The 11,599-nt window shown below is 37.8% G+C and overlaps 1 long non-coding RNA gene across 1 annotated transcript in view; it reads left to right on the top strand.

Annotated features, from left to right (window-relative positions):
- The first annotated feature begins 391 nt into the window (after positions 1-391).
- LOC140708778 (uncharacterized) overlaps positions 392-11,599 on the top strand; it is a 58,863-nt gene continuing 47,655 nt past the window's right edge. The window contains exons 1-2 of the long non-coding RNA XR_012088979.1: positions 392-498; positions 4,544-4,655. This is a non-coding gene — a long non-coding RNA (uncharacterized lncRNA). The remainder of the gene's footprint in view (positions 499-4,543; positions 4,656-11,599) is intronic.

Below are 11,599 nucleotides of genomic sequence, written 5' to 3'. Positions count from 1 at the left end.
GACTGTGAGAAGAATCCTAGGGAAGGAACGACTGTCTTGTGGGAAGGTGGGGAATGGAAATTCATCTTGAGCCTATTAATTGGGAAGACTTGTTAGTAAGCTCTATGTAGAAATGAAGACGTCTTTTGGCAATACATCTCTTGAAAGGGCAAACCCTGTAACTCATTGTTATAACTCTCAACGTAATAACGGAAACATTTGGAAAAACATGCGATGGAACTTGAGACAACTGAAGTCTGGAAAATCAGAGATGATTCAGGGTTAGCAATAAATCTAGCAAATGACATAGCATATGGGAAAGTGTAAACATGGGTTTTCTCCTTTGTAGCTTCCTGTCTGATTAGACTTTATTTCTGTATTGGAAACAAATGTGCTGACTGAGACGTGGGTGCAGGGAGTGTGAGGGCTGCTGGTGCTGAGAGGGGATGGCCAAAACATCCAGCAAGGAAGATGAGCTTCATGATTCAGGGAGAGGAGGAAGTACTCCAGGGTTGGAAGGTACGCTTAGGAGATGATACAATCTACTTATTTGATATTGTCCTTTGAGTTTTATGGAGTGCAGCCCATTTTTTTTTTTTTAAAGCTACTCTTTAAAATGATATTTTCTCTGTAAATCAGGCATGAAAAAAAATGACCCGAGGCCCTTCTTAACATTTCTTCAGTGGAATCTCTGCCTTCCTATTAATTTTCAGCAGATTGGGCTTGTTTTTCCACCTGCCTTCCCATTTCCAAGTGCAAACTGTCCCACTCTTTGCTTATCTCTTTCTGTTCAGTGTTCAAAAGGGGTCCATGGTGATTTTAGGAAGCATAATATTTGATTGGTTAGTGAACAGTCTGCAAAACAAAATACGTTACTTTGATGTTAGCATTGGTACCAGACCTGGAAGAGGAGCTTGTCCCTGTGGATTTCTGCTTTGTGTGTGTAAAATCTCAGAATGGTGCAGGGGAGACTCCTCTATTGTTGGTATAGAAAAGGTTTAAGTTTTGGGGTCAGAGAGCCCTGAGTTCAGTCCCTAGTTCTGCTGTTTTCTATTTTGCAACTTTAGACTTGTTACTTAATGTCTTTGAACCCAGTGTTTTAATCGGTAAAGTATGGATAATTATACACATGTAAATGACTGGATTGTTGTGAAGATTAAATGATGTGACGTATGTAAAGTTCTTAGCATGATACTTATTTCATGCTAGTTACCACAAATAGTCTGCCATGCTATTATCATTGAATATGCAAACATAATGGTGTCAGTTTGATGGTAAATATACCTCCCTAGTTTGTAGCCCTGTAAGGGCTGTCGTCAAGCACTAAAACCATGGTAAGAAGGTGCTGGAGTGATGGGGTAGGGCTTCTCTGTTACAGTCTAGCAAATGTTGCAAAAGGGAAACTCCTGGTGTGTTTAACTCACTTATTTTTCAAATTGTGTTAAAAATTCAAACTGACTAATTAAGTTTAAAAAATGGAGACCTTTCCTATGGAATGTGGATGACAAGCTTCTTTTGAAAAACCAGATCTGGCAACACAAGGCCCCCTGCATTCCAGATGGTGACCATCAGCTGTAACTCAGGAGGGCAGGCTCTTTCCGGTTCTCTCCACTGTTCCTTCCCAGTGCCCTATCTTAGAGATAGCCTACTGTTAGCTCTTATATTGACTACTGACCAGCTCGTGTGATTGGACAAACACTTGCACTCTTTTAGTCTCAGTGATCCCATCTGTAAAATGAAGATGAAAATCATAACATTTATCCCAAAAGTTTCTTTCGAGGACTAAAAAAAACCTCAATTAAAAAGTTTTTTCACAGTGCTTGGTGGAGAGAAAGAACTCAGGGTTAGCTATTATTATTATCATTATTAGGTAGCTTTGCAAATTAATGGGCGTCTAATCGAAATACATACCTAAGTGGACACCGACAGAAATTAAACTGAGGATAGCACACACGTTTGTATTTGAAACATACGGTGAGTTTTTCTTTTCTCGTACTTCCTTGTAGTTGGTCTTCTCTATATTCTTCTGTCAGGGAAAAGCATTTGACAGAGAATCTTCTGCTGTCACATCCACCCTTCACCCTTTTCCACCCGGGAGCTGACTCGTTTGGATTATATCAGTGGGATTAATGGTGTCACCATTTATTCCCCCATCTAGTTTCTTCCCTAAGGCGTTGCATTGAGCCTGCTGAGACCCTCACTGAAGGTTACTACTTGCCTTCAAATATTCTCTCCTTCTGAGTTTGGCAACCCTTCTGTCAGATCATGAGGTCTTGGACCTATGGTGGTAATCGTGACACTCTCACTAGCCCTGGGGCTCTGTCACATTTCTCGCAGTGCTCTCATATGTCTTTGAACCTTTTGTAGACAATCTTTTTTATCAAAACAATTTCTATTTATCCTACTTGGAGTAAGTCATCAGCTGATGTAGCTTCCACTGCCTTGAAAAAAAAATTAGAATTGTGGCTGGGCATGGTGGCTCATGCCTGTAATCCCAGCACTTTGAGAGGCCAAGGCAGGTGGGAGTCCAAGACCAGCCTGGCCAACGTGGTGAAGCACTGTCTCTATTAAAAATACAAAATTAGCAGTGCACGGTGGGTGCCTATAATCCCAGCTACTGGGGAAGCTGAGGCAGGAGAATTGCTTGAACCTGGGAGGTGGAGGTTGTAGTGAGCCAAGATTGCACCACTGCACTCTAGCCTGGGTGACAGAGCGAAACTGTGTCTCAAAGAAAAAGAAAAAAAAAAGAAAGAAAGAAAAAAGAAAAGAAGAATTGTTAAAGCAAAAATCAAAGAAAAGGAGTTAATTTTAAGGTTCTAATCTCAAGATGATATTTTGAATCCACAGCAAGATAATGGTCCTAGAAATCAGGCTTCATGGAGAGAGAAAAAAGTTTTTAAAATTCTTGGAAGTTTCCATTAACATATAGAGAGCCAGGCTAGGTCACAGAGGATCAAAGCCACAAGTGGAGAGCAGGCAGGAGAAATGACCTGTGGGAAATTTCCACCAGACAGGAAGAGGAAATAGAAGCCATTGCCCTGGAGAAGGAAGGGAGATTTCGAGAGGGCACAACTAGGATGTGTACCACAGCTTGGTCACTGAGAAATGACTGCTTCTTCCGCAACCCCACCTTACTTAAGCAAAATTGGGGCAGGGTGTGATGAGGTATCGGAAACCCTCACAGAAAGCCCAGATGGCTTGAGGGAGAGTCAACACATCTTGACTTGTCCCCCGTGTCCCCCCTGTTACTACTGTGGTAGGGAAGTGGTGAAAGTTCCACCATCCCTCTTCCAGGGTAGAGTGTTCCTTATGGCCCAGATTTCCTGTCTGCCCCAGGGAGAGGACACCAAAACTGCGGAAGGAGGTATGAGCAAAGTGACCCCTTGAGAGAGGAGGGAAGCAGTCTTTGAATTTCCTGGGTAATTTACCCAAAGGAAGCTGAGTTAATCCCAAAGTGAAATGTTTTAAACAGGAACAAAGTCATTTACCCTTAATTAAAAATTAGTTTAATAAACTTAATTAAATAATAATTAAATAAATAAAATTAATTTAACTAATTTTAATTTTTCTCTGCCAGCAGGAGGAAAGGTAGCTTCAGAATAAGAGAGTAATGATAAACAATAATGAACTTCATTTTTTGTATATTTCTGAGTGTTCTGTATAAATTTTGTTTGCAAATTCTGCATGAACTCTCTCGCAAGATTGACCCTTTTCTCTGGACTTTTGTCTTTGAGCCACTGATTCATGTTAAGGGTGGTGAATGAATTTTATCTAACATAACCATTACTTTTACTTACTAAGTCATTTTAAGCATAACAATATGGAAGGAAGTTAAGACAGAAAGAAAAATATCCATATCCCCTCCACCCTAAAGCAAGGACATCCATTTTGAAAAAGTATTTTCTTTGCCCATGTTGTTAATATACTGGTGACACGTTGACTAAACCATTTGCCTATAAAAGTCTGTCCTGTCAACATCCTGAGTTTGTCCTTGGTGACGTAAAGGAAAAGAGAGAGACAGAGAGATTGAAATGAGCTGATTACCTGATGTTGTCATATGGCATCAAGCTTCTCCTTACTTGGATGTCCTTCCAATTAGTGAAATGGGATATTTTTAGGATGGTGTCCAGACTCAACAGTGTCAATAGGATTTCACTCTTTCTATCTTACTTCTTAGTGTTGGCCATTATACAAAACGCCAGGATTCATGGGGATTCCTCTCTATCCTTCATCTGGCATTCGAGACCCTGATTCTGGGGCTCTCGACTCTTTGGGAATATTGACATTATGATGTTACGGGTAGAATATTGCAAGTAGAATCCTTGCGTTTTTATTAACTGCAGTCCTAAAGAACAGATTTACAGATTTAAACTTTGCTTACCTCTGCCTGTTTTTCTCCTTTGTGTTCTAATGCATGTGACATTTTAAGGAAGTGTTTTACTTGGATGCTTGGGAAATGAGCAGTGAAGCGAAATAGCTTTCCCTGCTCTTATTTGTATTACTCTGATTTGGAGGCATATACTCTTCTAAACTATTGCTTCTTCATGTGCTTCTGTCAACTTAGAAACTTAAAGAGGCACGATCAGATTTGCCCACATTCCTGAATAAGGGAGATGCCTATTTCAACAATAGTACCTACCAGGGTTAATACAGACCAAGAAGCCTACTTGTTGCAGGTAAGTTAAAGTAGCTGGTATTTTGAAATGACATTTGGTTCCCACAAGTGTTCTCTCAGTAGTTCACTGTAGGTTCTTGTAGAAGTATCTCCAACATGATGATCATGGGGTCACATGAGAAGTACTAAACACCGTTGATGATGTTCCTGTGTATTTTTCAGCTTTGAAGGGGGTGACACTTAGATAAACCCTGGAGAAAAAAATAAAGAAAAGACTGAATGAAACCTAGAGGCAAAAGCTATGGATAAATGGGTGAAATAAACAAGCGATTTTCTTTTTGTTGTTCCCGAAGCCCACTACATTAGCTTTGGCAGCATTACCAGATTTTAAGTCATGCTGCCCAAATCAAATAGGAAAATCAGATCGTGATAAGCCGGACTGGCATTATTTCTAATTTCTTTTATAATTTCCTTTGTGAGTCATGAACAATTTAGAACCATATTTCTTTTAGCTTCTGAACACACAAAAGTATTTTTGTTTTTTTCTTTTTCTTTGAAATTGAGTTCTCATTGCATTTTGTTGGAGAATATAGTCTGCATGTTTTATCAATCAATTCCTTAATATTTATTGAAATGTCCTTTATGGTCTGGTATGTGCTCAATTTTTGAAAATATTCCCTAGAAAATTGAAAAGAATTCAGATTATTTAAGAGTTGACATAAAGTTCTAAATATATGAATTTGACCAAATGTCTTAATCATGCTGTTTGATCAGCAACATCATTACTTTTTTGATCACTTGATCACTTTTGATCACTTGATCGTCTGTAATAATTATTAAAAATTACACTATAAGAAATTCAATTTACCATAATTTTGCTGACCTTTACTTTATATGAGTTGTTGCTTTTGAAGGTCAAAAAGTGGTCAACTATTGGCAATTTCTTATGGTTTGATCTAATATTTTGGAGCTATGTTGCTGAGGTTTGTTGGTTCAGGTTTGTAATATTTTTCTGACATATTGTGTGATAACGTTTTTTACTTTAAAGTCTGTTTCATCTGCCAATTTATATGATTAGAGCATCTTTATTTTGATCAGTATTTAAAAAATGTAATCCACATATCTTTCTTCTGATTAAATTCTATTTGGACTAATGTCTGGCATATTATTATTATTTTTTCTATTTACTGTGAGTTTGACTCACAATAAATATTCAGTAAATGGTAGCTTAAAAATAACAAATACTATTAACAATTGATTTTTTAATTAATATTCTCTTTATAAGATTTTAACTTTGATGTGGATTTTTGTAGCTTCATTATGTAGTTTCATTATGATTTTTCAAAAATTATAAAATATTTCCTGTATTTATTAGCCATTTCACAAGCTTACCTGATTTTTTTATTTGAAGTTTTATTTTACAGTAGCAGGGTGGGTGAAAAGAGGATACATAGAATTTTTATGTATCAGTGTTAGCTGTGAGGTTAGCTTTGGCTTACTGAAGTTACCAGTAATGATCAATCCTCATTATTCAAAGAATACAGAATCATAAAACATTGGAGATGGAAAAAAACATCTATTGAGGCCGGGCGCGTTGGCTCACGCCTGTAATCCCAGCACTTTGGGAGGCCGAGGCTGACGGTTACGAGGTCAGGAGATCAAGACTATCCTCGCTAACACGGTGAAACCCAGTCTCTACTAAAAATACAAAAAAAATTAGCTGGGCATGGTGGCAGGCGCCTGTAGTCCCAGCTACTCAGGAGGCTGAAGCAGGATAATGGTGTGAACCCGGGAGGCGGAGCTTGTAGTGAGCTGAGATCGAGCCACTGCACTCCAGCCTGGGCAACAGAGCGAGACTCTGTCTCAAAAAATAAAAAATAAAAAAATCTACTGAAACTTCACATCAAGAATCTCAGTCTTTCACAGAAGACCAAAATAAAGACATGCTACTCTGATGCAGGGCACAGAGGTTCCAAACAGTGAAATAATAACTAAACCAGGTCTGGTTCACATCATTTTACTTTCATTTTTGTCTGCAAGAGACTGTGAAGACAGGAGATTTCAACCCAAGAAATCTAAGCCTGTTGCACTGGGAAGTGGTGATTCCCTCTGAGTCAGATTGGATGATATTTCAGGTTATTTAAAACACTGAGTTTTGATGTTTTTTTCTTAAATACAGAAGAGGAGGATCTCACAGTTAATGATAGAACCAGACCTGGACTTTTGATTTCTTGATTCCAAATTCACCATTTCAAGTATAAAAGCCACCCAAGTCTCCTCCCACCCCCCAGTGCACCCCTGTGCCTTGAGGCCGTAGTTACTGTGAACTATGTATTATCATACTTCTTTCTCTACCCAGAGACACTCCATCAGTGGAGGGACCCTGAATGGGAGCTTATCAGGACTGTGGCCTTCTTTAGGGAGGAAAGTGTAGGATGATGCTGGAGAAACAATAATTTTTCCACTGGACACTGTAAGCTAAAAGGAAGAAAAGAAGGCATTTTGAGAAAAGTCTTAAGGAGCTTCAGTTTCTCAACTAGTGGGACAGCTAAGGGCTGGTCTATTCCTATGTGAGTTCATACATTCACTTTGCAAGGTGATGCACCCTGCCCAGGGACTGGTACGTATGTTTTTCATATCTCAGTATGAAAATGGATTCCAATTTAAACATAAAGTATTAAAGTTAGATACAATACAACCTCACTTAATTCAGTAATTCAGAAGTTGTAATTATTTAGACGGAGAAAGCCTGATACTTACCTTCATGTTTTTTATTTTAGAAAAGAGACAGCAACAGTGTGTGTCTGTGTGAGAGATTTATTGTATAATATGGTCAATATATTCACTAAATATTATCACTATTCATTAAAATAGGTTTTCAAAATATTAATACTTGAAGAAACTATTAGCTCTAATTGAAATTACTTCACATATATATGGAAAAGAATCAAAAAACAGATTTCTGGAAAGTGTCATAATTCATATGCTTCAGTAAGTTACTTAGATGATCTCATTCATTCATTTAGTCATTCAACACAAATATATTCAGTGCCAATTCTGTACCAGGCATGATGCCATCTAGTTCTAAGTAGGGAAGTTTCATTTTGTAATGGAACAAGTGAAAAGAATCACTTTTCTTGAATTTCTTCTTTAAAAGTCACTTATGGTTTCTACTGATTTAGGAGAGTTTAAATGCAAACATATGAGTACAGAAACAGGCTAGCTGACACATCTAGTCACCAAAGACAAATTGTGCCTTCCTGTTAAAGTCTAATATTTTTCAGCTAAAAAGTATTCATCCATGGTGTTCTTAATAAACTATTCATAAATATAGAAGGAAGACACGAAGCCACAGATATCTTTATCTGACATAGAGAAGGCTTAGTTCAGGGGTGGGAAGACCACTTTTGTAATGCATTTTTAAATTGATCTTACACAAATGATTCTTCTTATAAAAATGTAACATACAGCCTCCAACTTGACCCCCAAGTTCAAATAAAATAATGGAGGTTTTGCTTAGTTTTTCCAAAGATATGAATGTAATGTAGTCAATAAAACTAGAACATTTTTGGTTTGATGGGGCAACTGAGCACCGAAGAAGTAAGCAATTTTTTGGGGAAAAAAAAGCATCCAGGAGTCTTTGGTGAATATCCTAATGCTGAAAAGGTTTGGGGAGATTTGAAAGTAGAGCACCTGACTACTGAGCACTCAGTAGGGTGTTTCTTCTGATTGATCTTATCTAGAAGCAGGAAAAGGTAACTTATATTCAATGGGCATCTGCTTTGGGATAGTCATGATATTAGATTATATACACACATACACACATGCTTACGTGTGTATGTATAGATTTTATGTATACATACATATTAGATTGCACATGTTATATATGCATGTTTTATATGTATTTATAACATAATATAATATTTTATATAATGTATTATAACAATTTAAAATATAATCTTTCCAAATACCTGTGATATTAGCCCATTTGGCTAAGTAGTATTAGCCCATTTGAATGATGAGGTATCTATGGCTTAGATACCTCATTTGTGTAAGGTAATACTTTTAAAAGGAAGAATGAGGATTTGTGCTGAAGTTTACTGAGTTCCAGAACTCACTAATTTTTCTACGATATGTTGTTGTCCAGAGAATAAATGAATTGAAAATTTTAAAAATCAGATTGATATTTTAATAGACTCCATCAGTTGTTAGGTGTGTGAACTTGGGAAAATTCCTTAAGCTCTCTGAGCTGGATTTGACTATTTGTAAAATGGAGTTATAGAAAGTTCACTGCCTGACTTAGAAGATTGCTGGAAAATCCCCTCAATGAGACAATAAAATAAAAGTATTTAGTGAACATTCTAAAGTAATGTAGAAAATAATGCTATGAAAGTACTGTACAAGGCTGGGCACAGTGGCTCACGCCTGGATTCCCAGCACTTTGGGAGGCCGAGGTGGGCAGATCATGAGGTCAGGAGTTCGAGACCAGCCTGGCCAATATGATGAAACCCCATCTCTAAAGATACCAAAAAAAAAAAAAAAAAAAAAAAAAGCCAGGCATGGTGGCGTGCACCTTTAATTCCAGCTACTTGGGAGGCTGAGGAAGGAGAACTGCTTGAACCCAGGAGATGGAGGTTGCCATTGCACTCCAACCTGGGCACAGGACAAGAATCTGTCTCAAAAAAAAAAAAAAAAAAAAAAAAAGAAGAAGAAGTACTGCACAAATATAAGAATTCACCATCATTACTTTTACGACTGTGTGAGGAAACGAAAGGTAAATTATGGTAAATACCATAATTTAGCCAATGATATGAGCAAGCTCGAAAAGAATAACAAAGATATTTTTTATCGCAATGAGAGGAAAATGCAGTGTGCAAGGAATTCTCATTGCTTTTGTGTGTTTGAAAATGTCCATGATAACATGGTTTAAAAAATACTTCCTTATCTTAAAAACCACTTCCCTGAAAAAATTTAAAAAAATACTCCCTTGTTTGGCTATTAAAGATTAGCTAGGATGATGGTTAAGAATAAGGATTCAGTAGCCAGAATACCTGGGTTTGAATTTCGCCTCTACCACACTCTGTGTGACCTTGTGACCTATTTTATCTTGTGTCTTGTTGGCTTCATCTATAACATGTGGATAAAAATGGTACCTACACCATAGGCTTGTTGGGAGAATTAAATGGGTTGATGTTTGATAAGCACTTAATAAATTACATACAAGTATTTGATAAAAAACAAATTTTGTACAGAAGCAACAGATTGGCTAAATATATTGTGGGTTTCAAATAGCTACCATTTACAAGGAACATAAGGATCAGAGAGGTTAAATGACTTACTCAATGTCACACTTAGTAAATAGCCGTGGCTGCATTTGATTTTGGGTCTGTCAGATTCCAAAATCTTGGTTCTAGATGCTGTGCTGTCTCCTGTGGGGAAACTATGGTAAGTCAGCCAGGTCTTATTTTGACAAATGATACTGTATTTACCCTGACATTTAATGACGTCTTGGAGGGTTTCTTGGATGGGTCTGTTTGTGGGAAGGCTGAGATGCAAGTCCTTTGTAGAATACAACAAGACTTGTTTATCTTTCAGCAGGAGACACTACCTAGGGACTCCCAGATGGTTCTGTCATGACTTTAAAGGATGCCAGGGTTTGACAGGAGGTGAAGATGGGACCTGAGAAGTACTTTCTGTTATTGGGCTTCTGCTTTACCCAATGGGATCAAGGAGTTGAAAATTAGAATAAGAGACACAAGACAGGCCTAGTTGTGCCGCATTGTCCTACCTCATAAATCAAGATCTGTTGGCTGGGAGTGGTGTCTCGTGCCTGTAATTCCAGCACTTTAAGAGGCTGAGGGTAGGAGGATCACTTGAGCCCAGGAGTTCAAGGCCAGCCTGGGCAACACAGGGAGACTCCATGCCTATAAAAAAAAAAATTAGCAGGGCAAGTTGGTCACACTTGTGATCCCAGTGTCTTGGGAGGCTGAGGTGGGAGGATTGCTTGAGCCTAGGAAGTCAAGGCTGCAGTGAGCTGTGTTTGCGCCACTGTGCTCCAGAATGGGTGACACGGCAAGACCCTGTGTAAGAAAAAAAAAGAAACAAAACAAACAAACAAACAAAACAAAAAAGCACTGCCATCACTCAGTATTAAAAGCTAACACGTTCATGAAGCATCCTAAGTGCCATGCACACATATATTAATGCATTCAGGTATTAACTTGATTCTTTTAGATGATCCATAGAAGCTCTAGAAGCTTGAGTTGTCTTGCAGATTTATTGCCATTATTTGCACTATCTCTTGCTAATAGAATTACCACTGAATGTATTTTATTAGCTCTAGAGTGAAATAAAAAACAGAACTAGATAGATTATGTAGGCTGCCTTCATCATATTGAAGGATAAGACCATTTCAGCTTTACTCTCATTTCTTTGGGATAATGTTCTTACTCTTTTTGAATCAGGCTGATCTGAGCCCATCCTACACAAATGAAATAGTGCCAGCCTCACATGATGTCAGAAGGAAAAATGAATGGGTTAAAACTTACCTTTATTCCTTAAAGAAGACTTCAGAAAAGATTAGTTGCTTTGGCGCAGAGAGAATACTCATAAATAAAAACATGGGTAGCCCATAGATTATCCAAGAATCTTTCAGCCCATTTCAGTTTCAATGAATTATACTTCTGAGAATCCAAGATAAATAGTCAAATGCCACACTATTATGTTTCGATGAAAAGAGTAGGATCTTGCTTATTCTTAAATGTGAATTTTAAGGACACTCTTGAATCTGGTGGCCAATGCCCTGTGATCACAGTGAGGGTAAAAGTGGTAACAGCAGTACTGTCATTAACATTGGTATATCTTATTCTTTGCCAAAGAGATTCATGTGCATTTTCTCATTTGATCTCCTCAATCCTGCATGGGACACTTTAGTTATCTCCATTCTTGAAGTGGGAGAAACTGAAGTCCAGAGATCATAAGACTTACCTACTATCATTACTAATA

Source organism: Chlorocebus sabaeus, chromosome 16, assembly GCF_047675955.1.
Source record: "Chlorocebus sabaeus isolate Y175 chromosome 16, mChlSab1.0.hap1, whole genome shotgun sequence".
NCBI lineage: Eukaryota > Metazoa > Chordata > Mammalia > Primates > Cercopithecidae > Chlorocebus > Chlorocebus sabaeus.
This window is presented reverse-complemented; position numbering and strand designations above follow the sequence as displayed.